General features: G+C 38.8%; 1 protein-coding gene across 4 annotated transcripts in view; it reads left to right on the forward strand.

Annotated features, from left to right (window-relative positions):
• Positions 1 to 22,708, forward strand: part of nalcn (sodium leak channel, non-selective) — a 130,305-nt gene that overhangs the window by 30,665 nt on the left and 76,932 nt on the right. The window lies entirely within an intron of this gene.

Below are 22,708 nucleotides of genomic sequence, written 5' to 3' on the forward strand. Positions count from 1 at the left end.
TTCAGCACAATGCAATGGCCTGTGAACTGTTATTGAAGAGTCATGCCACAAATGGCAGACAAATGAACACTAACCTGGACAGAAATGAAAAGAAAGTAATTTTCCCAACTTTCTTCTTGTTTTGAAATGGTGTTGTAATGAAAAAGGTATACAGCCAAAAACACATGGAATGATTACATAGTTTGCCTTAAAGGGCACAAATCTTGTCACAGTTTTGAACAGAATCCTGAGATATGACTATGAAATGGTCAGGTCATATTTTTTATTTTATTTTATTGTAGGACCATTACATATCCTAATTTCAGTAAAAATAGTTGTTTGTATTTAACAATTCTATGGAAGCCCATTTCCCGCCACTGAAAAAAACCTGTTTTTTTCAGAATTGTGAGATAAACTCGCAGTTCTGAGAAATGAAGACAGAATTGTGTGATGCAAACTCACATTTGCAAGTTATAGAGTCTGAATTGCTTTTTATCTCTTTTATATCTTTTATTCTCAGGATTGCATGATATTAACTCATAGTTGCAAGATATAGTCGCAATTCTGAGAAATATACTCGCAATTCTGAGAAATGAAGACAGAATCGTGTCATATGAACTTGCATTTGCAAACTATAGGATCAGAATAGCGAATATCTCAGAACTGCATGATAAATAAAGGCAGAATTGCAAGATATTGCAACGTACAGTTGTAACCTTTTATTTTTGCAATTCTGACTATATATATATATATATATATATATATATATAATTTATTTTTTTTTCCCCACGAAATTGGACTTTATAACTCACAATTGTGAGTTTATATCTCCCATCCTGAGAAAAAAGTCAGAATTGCGAGTAAAAAAGTCAGAATTGCGTGATATAAACTCGCAGTTGCAAGAAAAAAGGTCAGAATTGCGGGAAATAAACTTGCCTTTGTGAGTTTTTATTCTGCAATTCTGACTTCATTTCTCGGGAGTTTATATCTCACAACTGTGAAAAAAAGTCAGAATTACAAGTTTGTTTTGCACTTCTGAGAAAAAAAAATGTCTGAATTGTGAGATAAAAACATTTTTTTAATGTTTTATTCAGTGCCGGAAACAGACTTCCTTCGAAACCTCATTTCTGTAATGCAAAAAAAAAAAAAAAAAACTCCAGCACCTGTGACATAAACAATATGAATAGGGGACAGTACAGTAATATGCTTTCAAAAGACAAAAAGCAAATAAAAAAATAAGTTCTGCAGCAGATATATGTTAGTTTCAGCTGTCATTATTATGCATAATGTCATAACTATAGCAGTATAGACAAATTTCTGCTGTTGGCAGGCTCTAGCTTGTTCTTTTTGATATATTTAAACTGGAAGCAATGGCTATTCTGTATTTGGTTGTGTTTCTTTATATGGTTAAGGTTAATGAGGTCTGTTTGATCTCTTCTCCAAAGGCCACCTTGGTGTTAATTAGGCCTTTGCATTTCCTTATGTTAGAATTGCACTACAGCTATTATTCTCATGGATTCAAGTTCTTCAAGTGAAAGATTTCTTGTCTCGAGTTTTGCACTTGTTCTTACTGCAGATTTTTTTTTAATCTAAGTTTCATTTCAGACTCTAGATATGAATGTCTTAAAAATAATACATATTTCAGTGGAGATTAAATCCTGACCGTTACAGTAGGGGATTTGAAATTTTACTTTAATAACATAAAAATCGCTTGAGTCTGCATATTACGTTAGACTTTTTCTGACTGTGACAGTAGTCCTTGGTAGGGCTATTTTTGTTGTACTCGGAGATCAGAACATAATATTGGGACTTTGCTTATAACATAATATGTTTGTCTTTTTTCATGCTATACAGTTGGTTAAAGTGTTAGTTATCAAAGAGTTGGCTGAGATATCAATTGACAATTATATGGACAAAAACAATTGATACAATCATCAAAAAAATCCTCCTTAGTGTTAAGGTCATTGCACACTGAGTCTGAAATGTGTTTTTTCGTATTCGTCATCCTTTCCTATCAAAATGCTTCCTACGCAAGGGCGTAGATTTGCTCTGGACATTGGTGGGGACCTATGACAACACCCCCTACCCCCCCATACCCCGCCCACCAACCTCCCCACCCCAACTCCGTCCACAGAATGCATGTTCTTTTTAATATGCTGCAAAATCACTTTACATTAATACTAGCAATGCTACGATTGATATTAATCCACTCGAAATGCAATTCATTAAGTTAAATTAAGGAATAGTGTAATGCTAAAGGAATGTTTAATAACTGACAAAAAGATAATAAAGATAATAATAATATAATAAAGATAAAGATAATAATTTAATAAAGATAAACATGCCATTTAAACAGCAATCATTTTATTTCACTTTTTCTGAGTCTTAGTGTGCAAATCTCGAATCAAATCATTAATGTTTAACCATGGTTCACTGCAAAACTCAGACAGCTTCGTCATGTCAAAGATGATGCTTACAGGAAAAGGGACAAAGTCTTGTATAAAGAGGCCAAATACACACTGGAAAAGGAGATCAAAGTGGCAAAGAGAAATTATTCCGAAAAGATAAGGAACCAATTTCATTCCAGTGACTCTTCATCAGTGTGGAAAGGTCTAAAACACATCACCAATTACAAGACATCATCCCCCAGCACTTTGCAGAATCAGCAACTGGCAGACGATCTGAACGAGTTCTATTGTCGGTTTGAAAAGACACCATTTACACCTCCAACATCACCCCTCTCCCCCACTCCTGCAACTCCCATTCAAATCAGTGAAGATGAGGTACGCAAGGTCTTCAAAAAGAACAAAAGAAGAAAGGCACCAGGCCCTGACGGTGTCACACCAGCCTGTCTGAAAACCTGTGCAGATCAGCTGGCACCCATTTTCTCACAGATCTTCAATAGGTCTTTGGAGTTGTGTGAAGTCCCCGCCTCTCTGAAACGCTCGGAAATCATCCCCATTCCAAAGAAACCCAAAATAACAGGACTTAACGACTACAGACCTGTGGCGCTAACATCTGTCGTCATGAAGTCGTTTGAGAAACTGGTTCTGGCTTATCTGAAGGACATCACCAGACCCTCACTGGACCCCCTGCAGTTTGCTTATCGTGCAAACAGGTCTGTAGATGATGCAGTGAACATGAGTCTACATTTCATACTGCAGCATCTGGACAAATCAGGGACTTACGCGAGGATCCTGTTTGTGGACTTCAGTTCAGCCTTCAACACTATCATCCCAAACCTCCTCCTGCCCAAACTAACTCAGCTCTCTGTGCCCACATCAGTCTGTCAGTGGATCAACAGCTTCCTGACAGACAGGCAGCAGCTAGTGAGGCTGGGAAAATTCTCATCCAGCACCCGTACTATCAGCACTGGCGCCCCTCAGGGTTGTGTCCTCTCCCCACTGCTCTTCTCCCTGTATACAAATGACTGTACCTCCAAAGACCCCTCTGTCAAGCTCCTGAAGTTTGCAGACGACACCACACTTATCGGCCTCATTCAGGACGGTGACGAGTCTGCTTACAGACAGGAGGTAAAAGAGCTGGCTGTCTGGTGCAGTCATAACAACCTGGAGCTCAACACGCTCAAAACTGTGGAGATGATCATAGACTTCAGGAAAACCCCCCCTGCTCTCCCCCCACTCACCATCATGAACAGCACTGTAAACACAGTGGAGTCATTCAGGTTCCTTGGAAATACCATCTCTCAGGACCTGAAGTGGGACATTCACATAGACTCCATTGTGAAAAAGGCCCAGCAGAGGCTGTACTTCCTCCGCCAGCTGAGGAAACTCAACCTGCCACAGGAACTGCTGAAACAGTTTTACTCTGCCATCATTGAATCCGTCCTCTGCACTTCAATTACTATCTGGTTCAGCTCAGCTACAAATTCTGATCTCAGAAGACTACGTCGGATAGTCCGGACTGCTGAGCGAATCATTGGTACAACCCTCCCTACCCTTCAAGATCTGTACTTATCCAGAGTACGAAAAAGGGCTGCCAAAATTACTCTGGACCCCTCACATCCAGCACACTCACTTTTTGAACTGTTACCATCCGGTCGGCGCTACAGAGCACTGAGCACTAGAACGACCAGACACAGAAACAGTTTCTTTCCTCAGGCAATCCATCTCATGAACACTTGATCGTGGAACATACAACACTATACATTCTTTATTCATTTTTCCGTTATTTATTTAAAGCACATACTTACTTCCATTCAAATGTCTTTGCTATTTTTGCACATTGTCTGTCTTGTATACCTCTATATTGTTCTTTTTATAATATGTATCGTCTTGTCACTGTCATTCTGTAGCACTGTGGAGCTCTGTCACAAAAACAAATTCCTAGTATGTGCAAACATACCTGGCAATAAAGCTCATTCTGATTCTGATGTTTGCCAAGTCAGGTATGGAGCTCATATTATGACAAAACTTTTTGAATTTGAATTGTACAAATTTGAATTATTGACAAGTGTCATTTCACAAAACTGAATATTATATGGTATTTAACATAGTTCTGAATTCGATTTTTTAAAACTTGAATATTGAACATTTGAAATTGAACACAACTGAATTTTCAAATCGCAGATTTTCAAATAGACATGTATTTTCAAACAGCAGATTTTTGTTCTGATTTCTAAGACTTCAAATATTCAGTTTTTAAAAATACAACTTCAAGTTTTCAAGATGAAAAAAAATTCGGAACATCAAATTCAGTGTTCAAAATTCAAAGCGCAGAAATTCAGATCGTACAGAAAGTAGGTCAGAGGTTATGCACAGGGAAGAGTAGATGATCTACGAAAAGTCGAACGAAGCATTTACTGTGACCGAGAGGGGGCATGTTTGGTTCACTTAGGCTAGTTTTGCCGTGGTCACAACATATTAACTCGTGGGTACGTGATAATACGCCGTGGCCACAAGTTATTATTTCGTGGGAACATCATATTAACTCGTGGGTACGTGATAATACGCCGTGGCCACAAGTTGTTATTTCGTGGGAACATCATATTAACTCGTGGGAGCGTGATAATATGTCGTGGCCACAAGATGGCAGTGTATACATAGTTACACGGCTTTGCGTAAAACGAAACTGAATGCAAAACGCGCACGCATATTCAAAGGCAATTTTAATACCCGATGTTTGGAGAGCGACTCCCCAACAAATTAGACTACATACATATCTAGGCTGTTATTAGTATGCGGGCTATAAAAGGTTGTGTTAGTTGTCTATAGCTTTGTATCATACTTGAGATCTCTTGACTTCAGGTTCTGAAAGTTTTGCCGACGAGGAATTTTTACTGGAAGTGCAAATTAAAGGGTGAATATAACATATTTCATTTCGGGTTATTGATAAACTATTACATTATTATAGTTAAGGAATACATCATTCACGCAGTTTCATTTGAAACACAATGAACAAAACATGCTCATTTACCGTCACAAACTGGGGTAAATACATTAATAAAGTCAAAACTTAATTGGCATAATTGTCAGGCGTTTACAGTATTTGCAAAATATTTTAGCATATTAATAATACTAGCATAATTATACAGAGAGTTAATTAAAGCACTACACGAATTGAAAGGGAAATAAGCATATAAAACAATAAATATAGCCCTAACCAGTTAATATAATTATGATAAAATTAGGCCTATTGTATTAGCCTACTGTTTAATAATAATAATATACAAATATGAAATATAAAGAACCGATCAGTTAACAGGCAAGCAGTGCTCCTGCAGCCAAAATACTGCCACTTACGTCTCTTTGCGTCAGGCGCCGCCAGAGATAAAAATATGTTATGTCCTTTAACCAGATTTTTAACAACAAATAGAACATTTGTCGGCAGTGTTGAAAACGAAGATCATGTAATGGAATTCTCCTAGTATGATCAATAATAATAAAAAAAAAATTACAGAGATGTGCCTGACATGAAGACTATTCATGGGACTATGAATTATAAATACAAGAACACATATAGTACATTTCTGTTGTGTTTATTTTTAATGAAATCAAATGTGATCTTGTTGTTTGCAACTATAGCAATGTCTTTCCCAAAACAGCACAAATCACTTCAGGCCTTTTCACACGGGACGCGGCAGTCGCGAGTGTCTAGTTCATTTTCAATGGGAGCGGCGCGGAGGCGAAGTGCAAGTTTTGCTCCTGCACCCAAAATCCTGCCGCTTCCACGAACACGGCGCTTCGCAGCAGGCGCAGGCAAAGATAATTTTTTAAAAATCTTTTTGTGAGCGGCAGCGTCCACACTGTGACCGCGTCGCGAACACCGCCTCAACTGCACAAAACCCTTCCACTACAAGAGAAGGCAGCAGCCGCGCGGCATGTCATTATCTTTACAAAAAGATCTTGTTTCCATGACATGCATACTCCCACGAGTTAATATGACGTTCCCACAAGATAATATATTGTGGCCACGGCGTATTATCACGTACCCACGAGTTAATATGTTGTGACCACGGCAAAACTAGCCTAAGTGAACCAAACATGCCCCCTCTCGGTCACAGTAAATGCTTCGTTCGACTTTTCGTAGATCATCTACTCTTCCCTGTGCATAACCTCTGACCTACTTTCTGTACGATCTGAATTTCTGCGCTTTGAATTTTGAACACTGAATTTGATGTTCCGAATTTTTTTTCATCTTGAAAACTTGAAGTTGTATTTTTAAAAACTGAATATTTGAAGTCTTAGAAATCAGAACAAAAATCTGCTGTTTAAAAATACATGTCTATTTGAAAATCTGCGATTTGAAAATTCAGTTGTGTTCAATTTCAAATGTTCAGTATTCAAGTTTTAAAAAATCGAATTCAGAACTGTTAAATACCATATAATATTCAGTTTTGTGAAATGACACTTGTCAATAATTCAAATTTGTACAATTCAAATTCAAAAAGTTTTGTCATAATATGAGCTCCATAAGTTAGTGAATGCATTTTTAAAACTATTTGTGCGAAGTGGATTGTCTATTGGTGAACTGCAATAGACAATTGCATGGCAATATTAGTATTTAGCATATCAATTTCTTTCACAAGACTAATTTCTGACAAATAGTCGTCATTAGATTAGGAGAACTGACAGTGATCAATCATATTTATACTTTTACATTTAGCTGTTTAGTATGCTGTTAGTTTTAAGCCGTATTCACAGACTATAGATTGCCCTTCTGTAATGAATGTGTCAAAGCTGTAAAAAAAAAAAAAGCACTAGCATTAAGGTTGAGCTCCTTATGTCCAGCTTCTTTTTTTTGCTGCCACCATCCTCACATGTATGTCACACAACACACCTACTTGCACGGGAAAAAAAATCCATTGCATTTTTGGCGCTGCTTGTATCTGAACGCAGCCATAGCTTCTCACATGATAGCAAGGAAAGGCACAGCCAATCAAAATGTTCATATGTGTTTTGGGGGCGGGAGGACTCAAGAAGAGAACGTATCCCTTTCTGCGTGTCTAGGTTGATGTTGACAGCGCGATTTTTTTTTAAAGTGGATTAAGTTATTGGTGGGGACATTTCAATGGTCGGAGGATATTGGTGGGGACACATCCCCACTGTCCACCCTAAATCTACGCCCCTGTTCCTACGGATACAAAAACACAGAAAATCGAACCTGATCAGAATATTTTTATGACGGACAAAGGTTTTGGAGGCAGTGTGTAAAAGGAGGCCGTATTTATTTTTTGACGTGTGGAAATTTCGGACGAGAATTTCGGACTCAGTGTGACCTTTACACAAAAAAATAAAGTCAAACATGTTATGAATGACATGAGAGTGAGCAAATGATGGAATAATTTTTATTTTTGGGTGAACTGTCCTTTTAATGTGTACGTTTTCACAGTAAAATTATATACACTGATAGCCACATTAACATATTGGACTAAACCTACAGTAGATTGAGCTCAACACAGACGGTCAGTCATTTAGAATTACAATACAGTTCAATGAAGAGCAGTTCCCTGATCTTGCAGTATCTTTCCCGCTCTGCATCTCTGTGTTGAAATCTCCAGACGTCATGATTGATAACCATTTTAATCAGAAGGTGCCACCCATAGAGGAAACACCTTGGCTTCTGCAGTCACCCTTTACGCGCCCACGCTAAGGTTATTTATATAGAGGAAACCCTCCATTACCCCACCTCTGACCTTGCAACACTCATTTCTCCCAAGGGACCTATTTCTCCTAGCCATAAGCATGCCTAATCAACAGCCACAGCCGTGATGCTCAGAACCCAGCCCGTCTGCATCCCTAACCTGGTCTTGAACAGTGGCTGGAGAATTCTGGAGGACAGTCAGCTTTAATTAACCAGCAGGTCCCAGACAGAGCATGAATCACCTCACTGCAGTAATAACTTCGATAAGCAGTGGGATTTGAGCACTGCTGGTCTCCCATAAGCTATTTTTGTTCCTATTTTCTAATTAAACAATGGAGCGAAAGTGTCAAGGTATGCCTACGGAGTTCACAAAAAGTGCTTTTGTAATGCTTAGTTTGCTGATGACTTAAATTTGGAGTGTTAGATGTGCTATAAGATGCTTCATTGGGCTTTGCTGATGGTTGTTGACAGACAGGTGAACTCTCAAACAGACTTTTCTCCTTTTTAAAAAAAAGCTGCATCTACTTTATATTTCTGTTCTTTGTAAAAACTGGAGTTTTTGCTTTATATTCAGTTTAGCTTAAAGGGACAGTTCACCCCAAAACTGTAATTCTGTCATAATTTACTCATCTTCACATTGTTCAGAACCTGCATGATTTTTTTCTTCTTCTCTGAAACACAAAAGGAGATGTTTAACAGAATGTTCATGCTTCTCGTTTTCATATCAAGAACATGTATGGTAAAGTGCAGCATTAAAGTGGTGCAAATGCCTTGTGTGCTCTGTTGAAATTTTGAAGACAAGTACAAGTTGTTATTTTCCAAGCAATTAAACTGAATGGTGACTAAAGCTTTCAAGCTTTGAAAAGGACACAAAACCACCATAAGAGTATCAATAATTGGTCCATACGAATTGTGTCCCATTTTCTAAGTCGGATTTAAAATAAACAACAACAATTAAACAAACACGATTTGTTCATAAATTATTTGGTTGCTACCTTTCTCCTGAATGGTTTAAAGGGTTTCTTCACCCCAAAATTAAAATTTTGTCACTACGACCAAGATGGCGGTGCGTACACATCGCGAGGCTCAGTGTCTCTCCAGTTTCTGCAAATTTGCAGTATTTTACTTGCTCATCTCGGGTCTGTTTGTACAGAACAGTTGTGCCTTTACATCGTACACCCGACAGGAGCTTTTGGATATTGGTTTGTACATTCCCGACAGTTTTATCAGTAATCTTCGACTCGTCCCTGAGATCACCAGAACACCTACGGCTGCGCACTCTACCTGGCCGGGCGGAAGTGCTTGAAGGCGGCGACGCGACCGTAAACAAAGACGGGGGAAGCGTGGAGGACTTAGAGCTAAGCTAAAGCTAACACCACACCGGCTCTCTTTACCCAGCATTTTCCTCGCTAATGTACGGTCACTGGTGAACAAAATGGACGAGATTCGACTCCGCATCAAACACAGAGAGAGACTTTTGAACTGCAATGTCAAGATCTTCACTGAAACATGGCTAAACAGCGATGTATCGGACAGTGCTATTGCTCTAGCTGAGCTTCACACATTCCGGGCAGACAGAACGGCGGATGACTCCGGTAAGACCAGAGGCGGAGGATTGTGCATTTATGTTAACAAAGTTTGGTGCACGAACTCTGTTACTATTGGGAGACACTGCTCAGCTAACCTAGAGTTTCTCATGGTTAAGTGTAGACCGTTTTATCTGCCGCGGGAGTTCACCTCCACCATAATAACAGCTGCTTACATTCCTCCCGATGCTGATGCCAAGCTTGCTATGAACGAACTTCATGCGGCCATCAGCAAACAACAAACTGCTCACCCGGAGGCTGCATTTATTGTTGCGGGGGATTTTAATCACTCAAACTTAAAGACAGTACTCCCCAAATTTCATCAAAACGTTTTCTGCCACACCAGAAGAAATAAAACTTTAGACCATGTATACACAAACATGGCTGAAGCTTATACCGTGACCCCCCTCCCCCACTTGGGACAATCAGACCACCTTTCTTTGTTCCTCACCCCCAAATACTCACCCCTCATCAACTGTGTGAGGCCATCAGTGAAGACCATCAAAGTGTGGCCAGCGGGGGCAGACTTCACACTTCAGGACAGGTTTCTGCACACTGACTGGAGTATGTTTGCTTCTCAGGCCACCTGTGGCTCTCACACGGACATTGACAGCTACACTTCCTCTGTTCTGGATTACATTAATAATACCATAGACAGTGTTACAACCCAGAAACAGATCACCACATACCCAAATCAGAAACCATGGATGAACAAGGAAGTGCGTCTCCTGCTGAAAGCACGCAACACTGCCTTTAGATCAGGTGATGCACAGGCCTACAGCACTTCTAGGGCAAATCTGAAGAGGGGCATCAAAAAGGCCAAGTACTGCTACAAACTTAAGCTAGAGGAGCACTTTTCTAATTCTGACCCTCGACGCATGTGGCAGGGCATTCAGGCCATCAGTGACTACAGACCCAGCCACTCCACCCCCACAGCCACCGATGTCTTCTTCCTGAACGAGCTTAATGACTTTTATGCTTGCTTTGAGAGAGACAATATAGACACTGCCACCAAAATCACTCCCTCAACCGACCACTCACCCATCACACTTGCCTCTTCAGACGTCTACACCGAGTCGGATCAACGCGCGCAAGGCTGCTGGACCAGACGGTATCCCTGGCCGCGTACTGAGGGCATGTGCAGAGCAACTCGCTGGGGTATTCACAGACATTTTTAACATGTCCCTTGCCCAAGCAGCTGTACCAGCATGTTTTAAATCCACCTCCATTGTGCCAGTGCCGAAACACTCCAACCCAACATGCCTGAACGACTACCGCCCTGTAGCACTCACACCCATCATTATGAAGTGCTTCGAGCGGCTGGTCCTCTCACACCTCAAGGGCTCCCTCCAATCCACACTGGACCCACACCAGTTTGCCTACCGTGGCAATAGGAGCACAGATGATGCAGTCTCCATAGCGCTGCACTCAAACACTTATGCACGAATGCTGTTTGTTGATTTCAGCTCAGCATTCAACACTGTCAGACCATCTAAGTTAATCACTAAACTTAGAGACCTGGACGTTAACACCTCACTTTGCAACTGGGTTATGGATTTTCTGACTGACAGACCTCAGCATGTTAGATCAGGTCACATCTGTTCCACTACCGTCACACTGAACACTGGTGTACCACAGGGCTGTGTGCTGAGCCCCTTTCTCTACTCCCTCTTCACCCACGACTGCAGGCCTGTGTATGGATCTAACACCATCATCAAGTTTGCAGACGACACTACGGTGATCGGTCTCATCAGCAACAACGATGAGACTGCCTACAGGGAGGAGATTCAGCACCTGGCCACGTGGTGCACAGACAATAATCTGCTCCTTAACACCACCAAAACCAAGGAGCTCATTGTGGACTTCAGGAAGGGAAGAAGAGGCTCACATGATCCCATCCACATCAATGGGATGACTGTTGAGTCTGTTTCATCCTTTAAGTTCCTGGGGACCCACATTTCAGAGGACCTATCCTGGACTACCAACACCTCCAGCCTGGTCAAGAAGGCTCACCAGCGCCTCTTCTTCTTGAGAACACTTAAGAAGAACCAGCTGTCCTCAGCCATCCTGGTGAACTTCTATCGCTGCACGATAGAAAGCATCCTTACGAACTGTGTCACAGTCTGGTAAGGAAGCTGCTCTGTTGTGGAGCGTAAGGCACTGCAGTGGGTGGTGAAAACTGCCCAACGCATCATAGGGACTCCACTCCCATCCATTGAGGACATTCAGAAGAAACACTTATAACTTATAAATTATACCTATATCCTGCACTTGCTGCTTATTGCACTCCTGGTTAGACCTAAACTGCATTTCGTTGCCTTGTACTTGTACATGTGTAATGACAATAAAGTTGAATCTAATCTAATCTAATCTAATTACTCACCACCATGTTGTTCCAAACCCATAAGTCCTTCGTTCATCTTTGAAACTCAAATTAAGATATTTTTGATAAAATCTGAAAGCTTTCTGACCCTGCATAGACAGCAATGCAACTGACATTTTCAAGACCCAGAAACGTAGTAAGGACATCATTAAAATAGTCCATGTGACATCAGTGGTTCAACCGTAATTTTATGAATCTACAAGAATACTTATTGTGCGCAAAGAAAACAAAAAAAAGTTTGGGAACCCATTGCAGAATCTGTGAAAATGTGAATAATTTTAACAAAATAGAAGAGATCATACAAAATGAATGTTATTTTTTATTTAGTACTGCCCTTAGTAAGATATTTTACATAAAATATGTTTACATATAGTCCACAAGACAAAAAAATAGCTGAAATTATTGAAATAACCCCCTTCAAAATTTTGGGAACCCTTGTTCTTAAAGGTCCCATATTGTACACATTTCTGGAGGTTTATTTTAGTTGTTGATGTCCTTAAGAATATATATTTGCGGTATAAGTGCCAAAATCCATCTCAATATATTTTTACAGCTCCTTTTTTAGGAGCTCTGCCAAAAACAGGTCGATTTTGGCCCATCTAATTAATATTCATGAGCCTCTCTTATGATTGGCCTGTTGTTTTCTGAGTGACGCACAGCCAGGCCAATCACAGGTAACTACGGTCATGTATGCTGTAAGCGAGCTCAGAGCAATAGAGAGAGCCTAGCCTGCTGATACTCAACAGGATATTTCAGAATGATCATTAATGTTTTTTCTTTTTCAGACACCGAATGCAGTAAGCTATATAACTGTTGCTTTAGTAAAGCCCCTTTCACAATGCGCGCTGATTCTGGAAAATTACGGGAACAAGCGCTGTGTGAACAAAAGCCAGAGCCATAAAGGCAGTGTTGTAGTGATGATGCACGTTATCATGTGACTCTTCATGACAAAAAAATATGTGCAAAGTGGAATGAAGCGGCGATCGGCCAGAGCCAGCTCCTCACTATCAGTGCTGAAGCACAGTTTGTTCAGGTTAGTTTCAGTTTCGTGAAACGTACGCGTCGCATTACATCTCACATCCAAACGTCACATGTCTTTATGGTTTGTGTGTAAAGCACGCACAGATTCCAGAAAACAACTGTGAATGAACCAAATTAAACAATTCCGGAACAAATCGTGGGAAAAATTATCCGTGTATTTACCGGAATCGCTGTGTGAAAGAGGCTGAAGTTGACATGCCACTGGTCTCTTATATTCACGTTGTTTTGAAGCCTGTGTAATGATCGTAGCTTGACATCTATCCACTGAACAGGGTTTTCTCCACTTGTTTTCGTGTTGTTGTTGCTCAATAATGGAATGGATGCGTTGTTGTCTGGGTTTGACAAAAGGAGGTTGGGACGGTGGTTGGCTTTCGGGGTGGTGACTGAAGGCGGTGACTGAGTAGATCGGACGTCACATCTTTGCGGAAGTCACAGCGGCTCGTGAAAATGAACAGCTACTTTAAGCAGGCTGTGTGCAGTTTACTGTGGATTGACTGTTTTGAAACTCATATGGTAGTTACATAGCCCCTAGACCTCAGTTATCATGAAAAAAGCCAGGAAATTTCGATTTTGACAATATGGGACCTTTAATACTGTGTGTGCTTACATGGATGATCTACGACTGTTCTTTTGTTTTGTGATGGTTGTTCATGAGTCCCTTGTTTGTTCTGAACAGTTCAACTGAGCACTATACTTCAGAGAAATCGATATGAAATCGATCGAAGGACAATTGAGAGACTCAAACACAACTATTAAAAAAGGTTCAAACATTTACTGATGCTCCGGAAGGAAACACAATGCATTAAGAACTTGTGAAAAGGATGAAGATGTCCAAGTTTCTTATTTTGTTGAAATATCAGTTTTGTCCATTTAATACTGCCCTTCGGAAGCAACAGAAGATACTTGAATGTTTCCCAGAAGGAACCACAATGCATTAAGAGCCGGGGGGTTAAAACTTTTTGAATTTGAAGATCAAGGTAAATTGTACTCGCATGTTTCCCGGAAGACAAATTGAGTACAATTTACCTTGATCTTCAAATTCAAAACCACACACAGTATTAAGAACCAAGGGTTCCCAAATTTTTGAAGGGGGTTATTTTAATAATTTCAGCCATTTTTTTATGGACTATATGTAAACATCTTTTATGTGAAATGTTTTACTTAGGACAGTACTAGAATTAGAATTATTAACATTTTCAGAGATTCTGCAAGGGGTTCGCAAACGTTCGCATGCCACTGTATAAGAGCAACCAGCACATATTTCAGACTTTGTTTTTATGTGTTTCACAGAAGAAAAAAATCATCTGAATTTGAAATGAGTAAAAGATAACAGTTTTGGGGAGAGCTATTCCTTTAAGAATGAGTAAATGTTTGGTCAAATGCCACTGACGTGCACTGAATCATGAAGAAATGTTCTTCCTTTTGAGTTGTTGCTGGCTTTGATTCTGGCACACAACTGATGAAGCATGACAGGCACTTTACTGTAAAGAACACTAATTGTGTGTCAGCTGACAGGTGTAAAGCCTGAAGTTTCAAACATACAAGGAGGAGCGGTAACAAGATGCTCTGAATGTCTTTTTGGAGGAAGATTTGGAGCATACAAATTGGGCTGCATCAAATGCAATGAAATGGAGAGAGAGGTGCATCCCACCCTCACAAAGGTTGCTATTTAATTGATTGCGACAGCTCTGCTAGGTATTCATGTGGCACCAGCAACATCAGAAGAAGTAGGCCACCACACCTTGAGTGCATTGACAGTGCTGGTTTTATGTTCTCCATACAAGAGAAATAGGCCTCACATCACAGGCGAGTCTTGAAGTAGACAATGGATGAATTGCACAAGCAAGCTCTCAAACCCTGCAATAAAACATGCCTTTCAGAAAGCCAGGGACATTTTTTGGGTGAAGTCAAGGACCCTGAGAAAATGGAGTCACCTGTTAGTCCCCCTTCAGCCGAAACTCCCCAGGGAAAACCAACATCGAGAAGCTGAAAATGTCAAACTGCTTTGTCATGTCTCATATTAGTCATAGAGACTGCTCTGTGAATTCTGAGCTGTGATCCCAGACCGGAGCAGCAGACAGACCAGACTGCCACTGGCATTCTCTCATCTTTCTCCCTCGAGATATACTATAAGACACTGGCTGCATTTCCTGGAGCTTTACAAGTCCTTTATGCATTAATAGTAATATAACTACATACCGTTCAAAAGTATCAAATAATGATAATAATAATAATAAATGTGTGCTTTTTTCAGGAAGGATGCATTAAATTAATCAATAATTTTGCATAGATACAAAATATTTTTATTTCAAATAAAAGGCCTACTTTTGAACATTCTATTCAAAAAATCTGGAAAAAAATGATGTTTCCACAAAATTGTTAAGCATCACAACTGTTTATTAATAATAATAATCATAAAATATGTTTCTTGAGCACAGAATCAGTATGATTTCTTAAAGAATTAGTTCCAGAACAAAAATTTACAGATAATTTACTCACCCCCTTGTCATCCAAGATGTTCATGTCTTTCTTTCTTCAGTTGTAAAGAAATTGTTTTTTGAGAAAAAGATTTCAGAATTTCTCTCCATAAAGTGGACTTCAACAGTGCACATGAGTTTAAACTTCCAAAATGCAGTTTAAATGCAGCTTCAAAGGGGTTTTAATTGATCCCAGATGTGGATAAAGGGTCTTATCTAGCGAAATGATCAGTTATTTTATTTTAATACAGTTAGGGCATGTCAAAAAACACCCATCTCATTTTCTCCTCCAACTTTAAAATCGTCCTGCGGAAGTACCGACCCAGTGTTTACAAAGTGAATGTGCGAAGAAGGTCAAACGCCCTTTACAAAAAACAAACAAAACAAAAAAAAACAGCGACAGTGATTTTGAAGTTGGAGGAGAAAATGAGATTGATTTTTTCGACATACCCTAACTAGGGCTGGGCGATAAAACGATAACGATATATATCGCGATAGACAAGAGATCGATATCAATAAAAAATGTGTTCGATAAAACGTTCGATATTTTGTATTCTTCGTCGGCCCGCCCAGCCCCCCTTTAACGTTCAGTTCATAGCGCCAGATCAGGTTATCTTTCCTACAGAACGGGTCCATGTTGTTGTATTAAACAAACTAAATAGCCTTATGTTATTTATCTTATTTACACGACGGCATTTGGTTTCTGTCTCTACATGATCGCGCGTTTACAATGTCTCCTCACAGACGGGATCGCGGACTCCATTCATAAAAACGGACTTTACTATAGGGCGGAATGCCGCGGAATTCGTCGATTTTTGGACCAATAAATCAAAAGTTGGTCTGTTAATTAATTCAGATCGCGATATGGACTAGTGTCTGTGAAAACTGAAATGCAAAAAGACCGTTTCAATAAGAATCCTGCGTGTTCCGTTTGCCTCTATATGTATGAATGGAGGAGACGCGTTTTATTTTCACTACACGCATACTGCACACATGACGCTCCCGCTAATTTTTGGCCTTTGCATCTCACATGAACAGACAAACTCCAATAAATACATCTCCAAAGCTGCTGTGAGTGTCACTTTTTGTCAATTTTACCGTTTCATTAGTGAAACTAGCATCATTCATACTGTATACATACTGAAACTTCACGGCAACCTGTCAAAATAAAAGTACGGTTTAACATGTAACAGAAAAATATTAGTCTTGTATTACTTTTTACAGTATAATGTAGGTGTTTATATGTTCACATTTAAATAATTTACATAAAACAATATATATGATATAAAATAAAATAAAGAGTCACACTTAATTGTTGAAAAAATACTATTATTATTAAACCCTTTTTTTAACTGAATATAATTTTTCTTCTATGTATTAATTTTAACAGTAAAGCTCCGCTTATTTTTATTTTTAAAAATAAATCTGTGATTTTGCTTTCATTTGATTATCAGAAAAATTAAAACAAGAATTTCTGAAAAAAAAAAAAAAGGCCCTATAGTTCAAAATGTTGAAAGTTTTGGACTTATTTTTTCACTTAAATAAATATTTTTGTTATTACACAAAGTATAGGCTAAAGTACCGGGAAAGAAGTAATGTTGGCTACTGGCAACCAGCAATCTGTGCAGAAATAAATATTATCAGCCAAGTACTTTGCAACAACCTCTGACCTGTGGTCAAGCCGTACTTCTGGGCCATACATTAGCTTGACCATTCACTTCATTGACAATGAATGGGGTTTGAATTGAGGATTAAGAGATAATTAAGTGTATATTGTGACTTTAGACTGTTGACATTTCTGTCTTAATAACTGAGGGGATTATGATCAGAGGCAGGTTAAGTTTAAAATAAAAATGCTTGAGTGTAATATATTTTTCTCCTGGTCCTTATTTTAAATGGGTCATAAAAATATCAATAATTATCGATATCGACCGATATGAAACACTGATATCGTGATATAGTTTTCAGCCATATCGCCCAGCCCTAACCCTAACTGTCATGAACCAGAGTGCACAGAGTACATGTGCAACACAGAGCTAGATAAGACAAGCATTTGAGGTTAAAAAGTATATGAATTGTAATTTTATTTTAGGAAATAACCAATCGTTTCGCTAAATAAGACCCATCTTCCTCAGCTGGGATCGTTTAGAACCCTTTGAAAAAGTGAAACATACTTTTGGCTATACATTGTCAGTTACGCTCGTTCGTGTTGCGTGTCCTCAATCTAGCAACCCATGTAAGCATCAAGTCTGAAGTGCAGGGGGCGAGAGAAACAATATTTTCAATTTAGACTGCTGTACCCATATCAACCACTAGCTGTCATTATTACATACTGCACCTTTAATGTAATTTTTCAACAACTAGACAGCATATCTTCTTTTGGCGGACTTACTTGTGCTGCCAAACGATTGATCGCAATAAATCGCATCCAGAATAAAATATTTTGTTTATATAATATGTGTGTGTACTGTGTATATTTTATACACTATATTGGCAAAAGTATTGGGACACCCTGTTCTAACGAACAGGTTTGACTACTGTAGAAATTTCCATGGGGACAAATCCTAATATAATATAATATAATGATATTGTAGGGGATTGTGTTCTTCTAATTTGATAGCAACAGCTTTGACAAGACCCTTTTCTATTCTAACATGACAATGCCTCTGTGTAAAAGGCAAGGTTAAAAAACAAATGATTGATTCAGTCAGTGTGGAAGAACTTGACTGGTCTGCAGAAAGCAAAGTCCTAATCCCAGCTGAACATCTCTAAAATGACTTTAAATGCAGACTCAAAAACTCATCACCAAACACCAATGACTTTTGACACTTCCAAAACGGTTGCAACAGAGATGGAAATACAATTTATATATACATGAATCTTTGTTGCCACAGTTTTGGAAGTGCCTTTTTTGTTCTAAAGAAGGGGTGTCCCAATACTTTTGTTCATATAGTGTATGTACAAGTCATTGGTGTTTGGTGATGAGTTTTTGGCTCAAGGTCTGCATTTAAAGTCACACTAGATGTGTTCAACTGGGATTAGGACTTTGCTTTCTGCAGACCAGTCAAGTTCTTCCACCTGACTGAATCAATCATTTCTTTTTTAACCTTGCCTTATAGACAAAGAGGGTCTTTTCGAAACTGTTGCTGTAAAATTAGAAGCACTAAAATCCTAGAATATCATTATATGTTTAAACATTAATGCAACACTAAGTAACTTTTCCCTCAATGCTCCCTCTACAGGTTAGAAGCGGAATTGTCCATTACCGCTGTCGTAAATAATTTAGCCTACCGTCGTGTCACATGCACGTTATTTGTTTGAAAGGCTATCCAGGACCGGCTTTGGAAATAACGATGTCCAATGACAAGGTAGAGTATGTTGTATGACTTTATAAAAGTATGAAAACCTTTTGTGAAGCCTGCCGTGAAGCAAGTCGCATTTGTAGTATCATTTGAACTAGAAAACCGCGACCCGACGACCCAAACTTACATAGTGCTGTTATGGCTGATAGAGGGTCGCAAAGCGAATACGAAAGTGCCGTTTCACCCTGTTATGAGTTGATGAACCAATGACATGAGTTCGGAAACATTATTTTAAGGTAAAAAAAGTTACTTAGTGGGGCTTTAAGACTTGTACTCATGGAAATTACTAAATTAGTCAAACCTGTTCATTAGAACAGGGTGTCCCAATACTTTTGGCAATATAGTGTATATACATACATGTGTGTGTATTTATATATAAATAACAAATATACACAGTACACACACATATATTATGGGAATAAAAACTTTTGATGCGATGCGTTAGATGCGATTTTTCACGATTAATCATTTGACAGCACTACTTACTTAGGCTTTAGCCTTGCTAGTTGTTGAGAAAACTATGCTATTTGGGGACTTCCTAGTGTGCAACTCATTGGCTTTTTTAGATTACTTTACTGCAATCCAAACAGAGCCCTAGCAGGGTTAGGGACGGTGTAATTGCCAATTACAAAAACCGTTACCTTCTATTTACAACATACTAAGTCTAAGGAACCGCAGTCGATATATCTCTCTGGGCAGATGGACAGCCTCTGGACACAAAGAAGAGGAAAAAAATCTGTTCTCAGATAATCTCTTCTTGTATGCCCTTTTTGCCATTGTCTTTCCAAAGGCAAGCTTTATTTTGAAGGTTGTATGTGGTGTGGGGTCGTATTGTTCCACATGTGGCTCAGTCTGGCTGTCGAACCCGGAGGGAGAATGTCTCTTTTTATGTCTCTGCCTACGAAACCACTGCCACTGTCTTTCACCTCTCCACTTAATAAACCATTTACTTGCTTCTTGCTGTCTTTTGCTTTCAGCAATTTGACTAAGCGACTACTGTTAAAAAAGTGGTCTGTAAGAAAGGCGTAAAACATATTTTGTGACAGATCCTCCCCTAAATGCTTTCGCTGTGTGTAAAGTAATAAAATAATATTCCATTTCACTTTTATTAGAAAGATAAATCAGACAAATTAAGGAAAAACAAGAGTTCAATGCTGTAGTAGACTGGTTTCTCTCTCTATTAAAGAGGAGTGTAATCGCTTTTATATAATTGTTATTGACTGTTTTGGCTGTTCCAAGAGATGTGGGATTCTTTCTGTTGGTCTTCCAAAAGGTTCTTCCTCTGTTCTTGTTTTCTCTCTCCTCTCTCTCTGTTTTTTATTTTTATTTTTTTCATTTTCATTTCCTCTCTCTCCAGCTCGTTTGAGATTTTCCACCCACCCACAAGCTGTGTTCATGTATTTGGACGGATGAGTGTACATGTTGCATTTTATCTGCATCTCTTTGGTGTGTCTTCTCATTGTTTTATAACACATAAATGCACCCAAGCTGTGAGCGCTTATACAAGTTAGACTGTGCCATCCACTCTGTCATGACACTGCAGTGAACTAGATATTGGCCCTCTGTCATTGGTCATGTTGGGTATTCCCTCTGTGTGTGCATAGCTGGTGAATTGGAGTGTTTTGTGCCACTAGGGGCACAAATTGTTGAAATAGTATTATTGCTTCCAAACAGGTTTCCCAGACACTCCATCCTACCCCAGTCTGCCAGTACTCACATTACATTTGAAGCATTGCAAATTATATAAAAGTCCCAGTAACCATATATTACCATATAAACCATTATTGCAGGCTATTTAAATGTATACAGATATATATAAGTTCTTTCAGAGTGTAATGAGACAGCACTCGGTGACGGTTACATCATTCGCAATGCTTTATGGGAGTGGGTGGTCACTGTTGAGCTCTGTTCCCCTGATTCCTGTTTCCATGGTAACAGTTACTTCTCTGGTTGGTGGGTCTCTTTCAGAATTGTGGGTATTGTAGTTTTACCTGAAATTCCACATCACATTTTCAGCATTGAGTGATTGATTTTGGTGACTGTTTTCTTTTCAGTCTAAACTGTAGAAAGAAACGTGGGTATGAAACAGGTGTAGACCCATCTGATTATTTAATATCACTTATTAAATAAACTTTAAATTAATACAGTCTTCAACTCAATACATTTTTTACTCATCTTAATACAAAATGCAGGTTATGCAAATTTCATTTACTTTTATACTTTCATTCCCTTTTATTGATAGGGTGATATAGGAAAATATCACTGTGTGATGACAATAATAGAAATGTACTGTTAGTAATAATAGCAAAGCTGTTTCTAATCAAATCATGCTAGGCAGGTATAGTATAAACATAAATATAAACACATTCTCATTTTGTTAGTAATTTATTTTCATATCACTGCTGTTTGCTGGCTTGTTTGTTACCTTTATGGCTTTAATGTGTTGTATTTTATACTCAGAGACCAATGATATCAGCTCCAGCGACAGCTGTTTATCTAGAATGCTGGCTTCCAAACACATGACCTAAAAGATTATGTCTTATTAGTCAGGGTTTTCCCCCACTGGAAGAAACTTGGCAGTGTCAGGAGTGAGAAGAAATAGGCTTCTGGAACCTTTTAAAGGAGAAGTTCACTTCAAGAACAAAAATTTACAGATAATGTACTCATCCTCTTGTCATCCAAGATGTTCATGTTTCTTTAGTCGTAAAGAAAAATTTTTTTTTGAGGAAAACATTTCAGGATTTTTCTCCATATAATGGACTTCTATGGTGCCCTGAGTTTAAACTTCCAAAATGCAGTTTAATGCGGCTTTAAACGATCCCAAATGCAGTTGTAAAAGATCCCAGCTGAGGAAGAAGGGTCTTATCTAGCGAAACGATTGTTTTTGAAATCGAGGGAGAAAATAAGATTTTTGACAAACTGTCTTGAACTGGAAAAAAAGGCAGAGCAAGACAAGACGAGTTTGTTTGAAGGTAAAAAGTATATAAATTGTAATTTTTAAAAACAAAATAACAGATCATATCACTTTTTCCTTGGCTGGGATCGTTTACAATCACATTTGCGATAGTTTAAAGCCGCATTTAAACTGCATTTTGAAAGTTCAAACTCGGGGCACCATAGAAGTCCACTATATGGAGAAAAACACGAAATGTTTTCCTTAAAAACATAATTTCTTTACGACTGAAGAAAGACAGACATGAAATCTTGGATGACAAGCGAGTACATTGCCTGTAAATTTTGTTCTGGAAGTGAACTTCTCCTTTAATGCTAATAATCATAAATATCTTAAAATAAAATAGAAATAAACATATAATACTTCAGATACAGTACCACATTTTGTAGCAGGAACATTTATTTATAATTCACCTTTGGTTTAATGTTGTTTTTCAAATCGAATACCTCCATTATAATTCATCCACTGTTGCAGCTAACTTTTAGAAGAAAAAATACCTACCAGAGTCTTAAGCGGAGACAGATTTCATGGGCAGCAGACAGGTGGCTCAGTCTGGGCTTAAATTAAGTTGTCTTTCCTGCCTCATGTTCCTGGGTCTGTAATGGGCCTGAGATGGGTTCATTTGGCCTGCTGAGGGCTCAGGCAGTGAGGGTCCATTTAGTTGGCTCAGTCCTTACTGTGATTAAAAGCTTCCATTATACAAGAGTGGAGAATCAAGTGGAAAATAATGTTCTTCCGGCAGCTAGACTCAGTATGAGGAGGCAGCCAGCCTACTTGTTCAAAAGGGAGAATATACCTCAAAGCAAAAGATGTACTGTACCACA

Source organism: Garra rufa, chromosome 8 (assembly GCF_049309525.1).
Source record: "Garra rufa chromosome 8, GarRuf1.0, whole genome shotgun sequence".
Lineage (NCBI taxonomy): Eukaryota > Metazoa > Chordata > Actinopteri > Cypriniformes > Cyprinidae > Garra > Garra rufa.